Raw genomic sequence first — 10,108 nt, 5'->3', positions numbered from 1 at the left:
GGAGGAGATGACGATCTCTGCCTTTGTCGTGGAGCCGCCCGCAGATGAGGACGACAACCCAGAGTTCGAGGATGGTGTCGCCACGATCCTCCGATCCATTTCGAGAGCCGCCGCCTCCCGACGCCGAGGCCCACGACTTGCCCATCGCCGAAGTTGTGGAGGAAGAGGGATGGGAGGAGGAAGACGTGCAGAGCCATGCGGTGAGTGCGATGTGGACGGCGCCGGAGCAGAACTTATCAATCCTCGGGTAGGCGACCATGCGCTTCAATGTGGCGCAGCGGCTGGGATTGGTTCCCCGGGAAGCTGTGTCTACATTGAAGCGGCGACTCCCGAGAGGTCAGCGTCGCCCTCCGTCCGGTCACATCACGCGGCATCAACACCTGCCGCTGCTTGTTCTGGGCGGCGGATAATGTGGTGCAGAAAGCGACGCGTGCATCAGAAGGAAAGTGCGGGAGAGGTAGGTGCGGTTGTTCGGTGATCCGGGGCCGTCAGGAGCGGGCGTGGCAGCAGTCTGGTCGTCCGCAAAGCCCCACCACCCCGCTTTTGTCTCCGGCTCGTGGGAAAAAGTATGTCCAGACCATCGAGCAGACCGATACAGGATCACATTGGATAACAAAACACTTCCGGACCACGCGTTCCGGACGTATGCGACTGGTTTGAGGGTCAGCATTGGATATGCCCAAACAAAACAGCATGCAAACACATAATCTTCATGTTTGCTGCTGTCGTAATTAAGGGTCACTCATCCATGTGACATCTTTTTTTCTCAACCTCACTGCCATCCCATGTGAGGCGTGTGTGTGTGTGTTTGGGGGGGGGGGGTTACCGCATCACCTCAAGTTTTTTTCACGCCACATGCAATTTACGTGCATCTGCCATATGAAGTGCACTCTTGTAAGCGTGTACCGAATTTTGGACCCGTTGATCATTTGCTTCATAATATGGTTGCATGGCCGAGGATAATCCTCCTTTTCCAATAAGAATGAAGTGCACCCTAAAGGTAACACCGAGATATCATACATGGCGACTGAGAGGCCAGATATGAAGGACACTCATAAATTATGGTGATCCATAGATGAAGCTATAGTAGTTTTGGCTAAGATTGTTATAATAACGGTTATTATGGCTATCAGGCCCATATGGTTGTTCAGAATATGCCCTAGAGACAATAATAAATTGATTATTATCATATTTTTTGTGCATGATAAATGTTTATTATTTATGCTAGAATTGTATTGACTGGGAACTTAAATACATGTGTGAATACATAGACAACACCATGTCCCTAGTGAGCCTCTACTAGGCTAGCTCGTTGATCAAAGATTGTTAAGGTTTTCTAACCATAGACACGAGTTGTCATTTGATAATAGGATCACATCATTAGGAGAATGATGTGATGGGCAGATCCAACCTTAAGCTTAGCAACAGATCGTATCGCTTAGTTATTTGCTATAGCTTTCTTAATGTCAAGTATCTATTCCTTAGACCATGAGATCATGTCACTCCCGGACACTGGAGGAATACATCGTGTGCTATCAAACATCACTTCGTAACTGAGTGATCGTAAATGTGCTCTACAGGTATCTCTGAAGGTGTCTGTTGGGTTGCATGGATCGAGACTGAGATTTATCGCTCCATGTGGCGGAGAGATATCTCTGGGCCGTCTCAGTAATACAACTTCACAAGAAGTTTCATATGACTAATGAATTTAGTCATGAGATCTTGTATTACGGAACGAGTAAAAAGACTTTCCAGTGATGAGATTGAACTAGGTATGGAGATATCGACGATCGAATCTCGGGCAAGTAACATATCACCGGACAAAGGAAATTGCATACAGAATTAACTGAATCCTCGATATCGTGGTTCAACCGATGAAAATCTTCGTGAAATATGTAGTAATCAATATGGGCATCCAAATTCCGCTATTGGTTACTGACCGAAGAGGTATCTTTTCAATAGTATTCCCGCCTTGTTTTTTCTTTCAGATGCAAATATCATTTAGCAAAAATCGGTAAAAAAAACTCTAAAAAAGGTGTGTAAGCTAGGAATTAAACCCAGACCTTGAGCCACAGGACATTAAAGGCCCAATACCAATTAAATCCAAAATTATGTGAATTCAATTGATATGAGGTTAGTTTATTAAAAAAGGATTAGCTTAAATATTCAGTTATTTCGTTGCGAGTGAACAAATTGAGCCGATGATCTGGCCAGTGAAAACCTGAAACCGGTAACCTCATTGGCTCTGTTGCTTTTTTTTTTCTAATTTTGCCACATGCGTCAATTCGGCTGTTAAAAGCCATCAAACCACTGGAACAAAACTGGATACCCTAAGAGCAACTCTAGCAGGACTGGTAGAGTTCCATTTCTTGAAAATGGTGAATAATATTATGAAGGAGGTTTCCATTTCTTGATTTCACAAAAAAAAAAAAGCTTTCCATTTCTTGAAAAATAACTATTATGCTTTTTTGTCTAACCACAAGTCCAGTTGCACAGCGGCATTCCATTTCCTGAAAAAAAAAACGTTTCCATTTCTTGAAAAATAACTATATAGTATGTATAACCACAAGTCAAGTAGTAGTCAACCTTCAGGCTCCCGTTGTCCATTCGCGAGAACTATTTATAGCCCTGGAATAGCTAGGAACTCAGGACAGGAGGACACATCCACACCTACCGGTTAACCTGCAATGGTGAAGCTGGGGTGTTCTCGGTTTCTTCTTTCCTGGCATGCTCTTCTCTGCCTTTCGGCGATTTGGGTGTTGGCCACGGCCGATGTACCGGCAGGCCAGCGTCCCGACTGCCCGGCTAAGTGTGGCAACGTCGACATTCCATTCCCGTTTGGCATCGACGAGAAGTGCGCGTTGCACAGCGGCTTTACCATCAACTGCACGTCTGTGGTTGGCGGCGTCAGCAAGCCTTTTGTAAATACAACGTGGTATAACGAGCCGATCGAGGTGACCAAGATCTCCTTGCCTGACGGCAAGGCCTGGATGAACGCCATGACGATCTCGTCGCAGTGCAATGACACAGCCACTGGTACTATGATTTACCAATTTGGCTACCTGGATTTCACGGATACACCTTTCTGGATATCGGATGATAACATAATTATCGTCGTCGGATGCAATGCTACAGCTTATACGAGCAGCTCTCGTGTAAGTATTTCGGCTTCTTTTATTATACTGTTTCTTTTTTCGAATTGATTGTTTTGAAAATTAGTTTTTGATTATTAACTTCCAGGCGGTTAGAACCTGCACGGAAAAACTATTTTTAGTTCAATAAATATTCACGAGAAATGTGTTTTGGAGTCCGAACTCCATGGAGGCCTTAATTTTTGAAAAATTCAAATTCAATCTTCTATGGTTCAAAAAATTCTGAAAAAATATGCATGTATGTAACTCACATGTGTGTAAAAAATTCATGATAAAATACCTTGAGTTGCGAGTTGTACAAAAAAGACAAATTCATGGTTTGGGAGGATGAATAGTATCATGTGTTAAACAACCACAGATTTGTTTTTTTTTGCACAACCCTCATTTCAATGTATTTTAAACTGAAAATTTACACACATGTGTGTTATGCCTTCATGTATATCTGAAATTTTTTCAGAATTTTTTTAAATGTAAAAATATGAATTTTAATGAAATTTCAAATTTGAATTTGGAGGCCTCACTGGAGCCCGAGCTCCAAAAGGAATTTCCGCATATTCACTTTATATATCTTATATAGACAAGCCCCACTATAAGTCATTAATTGCTACTCCCTTTGTTCCATAATATAATATCGTTTTTGACACTATAGTAGTACCAATAACACTCTTATGTTATAAGACGGCTATTTTTCTGCACATGCGTGCTTCCACATCATCCAAATTGTTTTAGCCATTGGATTTGCTAGCTTGGTCAGCTAACATCCGTCTGATTTGAATCCTGCGGCAAACCGTGGGGTATCGTCTAGTATTAGTGACAACCAAGCAAATAACATGCTAACAAAAAACTGAAGTTTTTCTAATACTGAATTAATCCAACTCCCTTGCAAAAATAAAAATAAAAAACTGATCTAGGTGAAATTGTTTCGAAAACTAGTTTTTGATTCTATTAACTTTTTTTTTCAAAAGTACGCCAAGATGTATCATAGCTATATAGAAGGCGGAATATTAATTACAAAAAAGCTAGCACTCACTGCGAACGAGCGTAGCACATACCCCACACCCAGGTAAGACCAAAGACGATCACCACCGCAAAGCAAGCCACAAACAAAAGACCCTGTCCTAACTTGAAACACAGCACCGCGTCACGAACAACATCGGACATCTACAAAGACGAAACTTCCGCAGAGCTTTACTTGTCGACGCACCACCCACTCTGAACGCCTAAGAGGAAAAGGCAAGTGGATGGCAGGACTCGATCCGGTTCGAGGGAGGCACCGTTTTGGACACACCGGTGATGGGCATACATAGCGCCGCCAAGGATCAAGAAAGGACCCCGGCGGGCACCGGGGGAGAACAACAAGGAAGCATCCATGTCTCCAAACACGCCATGCTCCCAACAAAGAAGTGACGTCCAGGACACCGTGCCGATCCAACTCCGAATCGAGGCTTTCGCCCGGAGACAATCACCAACTACAAAGAGCGCACCGGAAACACGCCTCAGTGACGCCTCCAAGGAGGGGAATGACAACCACAAATGCAACCGCCGCTGGCCCGGCGAAAGCCAAGCAATATTTTCATTCGTATGTTGCCCATCTCCACACCTCCAGGGACTTGGTGATACAGTCCAAGTATCCACACACCGCCGCGACTGCATCACCTTGTCGACGTAGCCACAAAGCCGAGGGCAGGCGACCGGCCGCATGCATGGCAAGGGAGAAAGCTAGGCCACACCACCAACTCTCAGTCTAGACGGGAGAACCGCGACCACCCCACTCCCCCGGCAATGTCCAGGACCACCCGCGACGGCTGTCGCCCACTTCAAGGGATGGCCTTGCGACTATAAGACCTGCCTCACCCGAAGAACTCCCATGCCAGGACCAGCAGGAGGCATCGCGGCTCGCCACAGCACACAGGGGTGACCAGCCGCTTGCTGCTCGCCAGAACTCCAATCTGGCCAAGCCATCTCAGCGTTGTCACCCGCCTGACTGTGGGCTCATGCCGCCGCCTCCAGACAGCACCACCTCCATCATAAGCGTGCCACCGCACTACTGCCGGACCCGTCGGTCCCGCCGCTGCACCACGTCATCCTGCCTTGCTCCAGTCGCCTCCCTCACACCCGGCCAGCTTGTGGCTGGCCCGGCCCGAACCCCGCCATGACGAGATGCACGGCGCCGCAATGAGCCAGCGCACACCGCCACGCCAGATGCACAGCTTGTGGCTGAGTAGAACTACTGTTACACATCTAGTAGTATTCTCCTCCATGGGCATCCAGTCCGTGCTCTTGTTTCGTTCAGTTTTGGTTTGGAGACAACCATTCAATCTCCATGGACATCTAGAACACATTGTCTGGCCCCGGCCTGTAGGGCTCGCCTCATGCTAGTTGCTAGGTACTCGAGGTGTGCGACCCTAGCACCAACAACCTACATGATGCCATCAATCTGGCGGGCTTCCGCCTCCATTTTCACGCTCTAGCTCCTTTGCGTCGATCGCACGGGGCTTGACGACCCTTCAAACCAATTCCCCCGATATCAGCGAGTGCACCGACCTAGATAGGTTGTCCAATAATGCTATACACACAAAAAGTTACACATTGACTAGGATTCTTCCTTTCTAACTAACCCCTCCTCCTGATTTTCACAGGGGTGGGCCCCTCTATCCCTTTAATCTTGAATCAAAACTCACTAGTCTGTAAATCCCCCGTAACTCTTTGTATGTCCAGCATTACTCATAGACTGTCAGTCTCAAACCGATCCCTTAAAAGGCTATAGAGAAGTAAAATTTGTGGTTTACTTCTCTAACTTATACGCAGCCGAATATTTAAAACCGTTAGAGGAGTAAAAATAGTAAAATTTTTACTCCTCCACATGGCGAACCCCTCAATTTAGTCCTCCGTCCACCGAGCCCCCCCCCCCCCCCCCCCCCTCCGGCCGTGGAGATGTTATGAGCAGCGGCCGGACCAAACATTGATGCAGCACCGACAGCGATGTTGCTTTCCAGTATGGTTGCCCAACTGGCGCTTCAGCTCCAGGGAGCTAGAGGTCCTGCAGATGGTTGTTGCGTGCCAACAGAGCCATCCTGCAGCACGTGCACCAGCCACGGGAGCACGTTGAGCGACATGAGACTATTTGGTGAGACGGTGAACACGAGGTTGCGCAGCGCCCGCAGCAACAAGCCATCAACGTTCCGTGGGCTGTTGTTGTTCGACGTGAAATTTCGCAAGCACTCCGACGCGTAGCGCTTACTCCATGGAACCGAGCATGATGTCGTGGTCCTAGCAAACATCTATGCTGCATGCACGGCGACGAACCTCAACACACATGACGAGGAGAAAAGAAGACAAGCCACAAGTGAGAAGGAGAAGTCTACCACGGGGATCTTGGCAAAATATTGCCTATGTGGCGTGAGTCAACAGGACACGTGGACTAGTCAACCGCGGATAGGATCGACCCGCTGTGGACGACTTACACACATATAGGACGTTTTCAAATTTTTAGGGCCTACTTGGCACACCTCAAATACTTCTAGGACCGCGGGTGTATTTTACTCTATTAGAAATCAGCATTCCTTTCATGGAAAAAAGGTAGTGTAAGTTTGGTTCAAGACATCTCATATACACTTTCTTCGTCCAGTATGTAACAGGTTGCTCGTCCGAGTGCAGTCCGTACTATTCCCCTGTGAATGACACATGTGATGGTGCCGGCTGTTGTCAAGCTGATGTCCCGAAAAACGTACCGGATTATTATGGCTATTTCAACAACAACACGGCAGAAACATGGACAGACGGCAGTCCTTGCATCTACGTGGTACTGGTGGATAAGGCGGCCTTCAGTTTCAAAACTAGCTATATGTCAAATCCAGACTGTTGGAAGAGACGTACAAAGGTGGAGTTCCTGTTGTGCTGAACTGGCGAATAGAAGCGTCGAATTGCGAGCAAGCTAAGAAGAACACGACTTCATATGCATGTGTTAACAGCAACAGTATATGTGTGGATTCCACCACCATGAAACAAGGTTACCGCTGCAATTGCTCCAATGGGTACAAAGGCAACCCATACATCACGAACGGATGCCAAGGTGACTTCCCTTTTGCTGCCTTGTATACATTTGACATGAACTCTCGTGTACCTTAATTGATTTACGAGTCACCTGTACGAACAGCTTGGCAACTCTAACTGAAAACAATTGTTTTGTTTCCAGATATTGACGAGTGCCTTGAAAATGCTAATATCTGCGGCTCTGGAATCTGCGAGAACATGTTAGGGCATTACACCTGCTCATGTCACGGACGGCAAGATTGGACGGATGGCACTTGTCAATCCCGTTTTCCGGTGATGCCTGTTGTAGGTGAGTTCTCCTCTTTGTGAGCACAATATACACATGCTGCATATGAACGATTAATTGGACATCTGTAGGACACCTACGAACTTTATATCATGATAGTCCACCGGTAGTATGTTGTTCAACAACAACCAGTGTTTAGCAAACTTTATCTTAGCCTACCAAACTCATCTAACAGTACTTTTCTTTCTCCTCAAACAAAGTACTTTAAGTTGTCACTGCCCAAAGAAATTACATTAAAATTGAACAGATGCATTATAGCTCTACGTGGATGGATAATGCAGGTGCAACTGTTGGACTAGTCGTCTTTGTGATTGCTATAGCCTGCGCATGCATGATCCAAGAGAGAAGAAAGCTACACAAGATGAAGCGGGAGACTTTCGGCAGCACGGTGGTCTGATATTATTTGATGAGATGAGGTCAAAGCAAGGTATTACATTCAAAATCTTCACGGAAGAAGAACTGCAGCAAGCCACAAACAAGTTCAGCGAACAACAAGTACTAGGTCAAGGGGGCTATGGGACTGTGTACAAGGGACTTCTCAAGGGCGACGTGGAAGTAGCTGACAAGAGATGCAAGACGGTTGATGAGCAACAGAAGAAAGAATTCGGAAAAGAGATGTTAATCCTGTCCCAGGTCAACCATAGAAACATTGTGAAGCTCCTCGGGTGTTGCCTCAAAGTGGAAGTCCCTATGCTGGTATACTAGTTCGTCCCAAATGGCACCCTCTTCCAGCTCATACACGGTACCCATGGCATGTGTATCCCCTTGTCTACTCGCTTGGGAATCGCCCACGAGTCCGCGGACGCGCTCGCCTACCTTCACTCATCGACTTCGACGCCGATCCTCCACGGGGATGTCAAGTCCTCTAACATTCTTCTTGACACGGACCACCAAGCTAAAGTGTCTGACTTTGGCGCCTCCATCCTGGCACCAACTGATAAGTCACAATTCATCACACTTGTACATGGAACATGCGGGTACCTTGACCCGAAGTACATGCAAACCAACCTGCTGACGGACAAGAGCGACGTGTACAGCTTTGGGGTTGTTTTGTTGGAACTACTCACGGCCAAATTGCCATTTAATTTCAATCCGGATGTCCCTGCCCACGAGAAGAGCCTATCGATGATGTTTATGTATGCCATGAAGGAGAATAAGCTCGACCAGATCTTGGATATTGAGATCAAGGATGGGGATAACACAGAGATTATTAAAGAGATCGCGGAGCTAGCGGTGCGATGCTTAGAGATGTGTGGTGACAATAGGCAATCCATGAAGGAAGTTGCGGAGAAGCTTGATAGTCTGAGGAAGGTGATGCAACATCCATGGGTACAGCGGAACCCTGAAGAGACGGAATGCCTACTTGGGGAGGCCTCATCAATGGCCAGCTCGACAATAACTAGTGTTGCATATTTCAGCATCGAGAAGAAAGTTGTTAACGATCTGCAGTCTGGTCGTTAAGTAATCACACTACTGCTTTGATTTGTTTATTTTGCATTCCACGGCAAGAAATCAGTTGCATCAAAAAATTAAATAAATAGCCTATTGTTGTAGCTACCTTTGTGTTAATGTTTATTTTGCCAATTATATATGTATGAATTTCGGTGTTTATATGGTTATGTATCTTCTGAAAAAATGCAGATATATGTGAGTTATTATTTCGTAAATTTTGAATAGTTCGCTTTTTAAATTTGATTTAGTGTGGTAAATGCTTGACACGTCCTCTAAATCTTTGTATTTTATTACCATTCTTCCGCCAAAAAAAAGCTATGATTAGTCAAGAGTATGGTATCATGCATAACCTAATTCAGGCTACTGGACTTCTACATGAGCCTTTTTACTTTTCGGCCCGGAAGACACAGCTGCGGCTATGTCTCGCTTCTAGCAAGACAAGCCATCCGCTTGCCTGAAATGACATGGTAATGGGCCGGCTCAGTAGCGATGTTCGCTCGATCATTTTTCGTTCGTTCACTCGATTTCGTTTTCTGTACTTTTTACATTTTCAAAAAAAAACTAAATTACACATATTTTAAGAAAATTACTTAAGTTTGAAAAAAATGATTGTGCAATGTTAAAAAATGTTGACACATTTTGAAAAAATGTTTCAACACTTATTTGGGAAAAAAATTAACTAATATTCGAGCAACAATGTTCAAAAACATGTGTTTAAAAAAAATTAATCATATATTTGAAAAATGTAAAATGTATACAAGATAAATGTTTCAGTTGTATATGAAAAATGTCGACCTAGCATTAAAAACATGTTAATCTTATATTTTGAAAATGTTAATCAAGCATTTGAAAAATTCACACATTCCCACAAGTTCCCAAAAAAATAAATTTGTATCAAATTGGAGCTAATAACCAATCCCAACATGGAAGTATTGGAAAAACTTATATAAACAAAAAATCTCAAATATCCTTCATCGTGAGACATATAACCATCACTATAAATAAGAACTAGGATTCCTACAGTTGTAATTAGTATTAACATAATAGAAGTAAGTGGGTCAATCAAGTATCCAAATTCTAAAGAAAAATCATTACTGACGGTCCAAGACAATAGATATTGATAGATCGAACTTCCATTTATTTGTTGAATAGACAGTTGAACTGA

At 44.9% G+C, this 10,108-nt stretch overlaps 1 pseudogene; it reads left to right on the top strand.

The window, feature by feature from the left end:
* Nucleotides 1–2,687: 2,687 nt before the first annotated feature.
* LOC123116321 (putative wall-associated receptor kinase-like 16) lies at nucleotides 2,688–8,952 on the top strand (annotated as a pseudogene).
* The last annotated feature ends 1,156 nt before the right edge of the window (nucleotides 8,953–10,108 follow it).

The sequence above is a fragment of the Triticum aestivum genome, chromosome 5B (assembly GCF_018294505.1).
Source record: "Triticum aestivum cultivar Chinese Spring chromosome 5B, IWGSC CS RefSeq v2.1, whole genome shotgun sequence".
Lineage (NCBI taxonomy): Eukaryota > Viridiplantae > Streptophyta > Magnoliopsida > Poales > Poaceae > Triticum > Triticum aestivum.
Note: the sequence above shows the minus strand (reverse complement) of the source record. Positions and strands in the feature narration are given on the sequence as shown.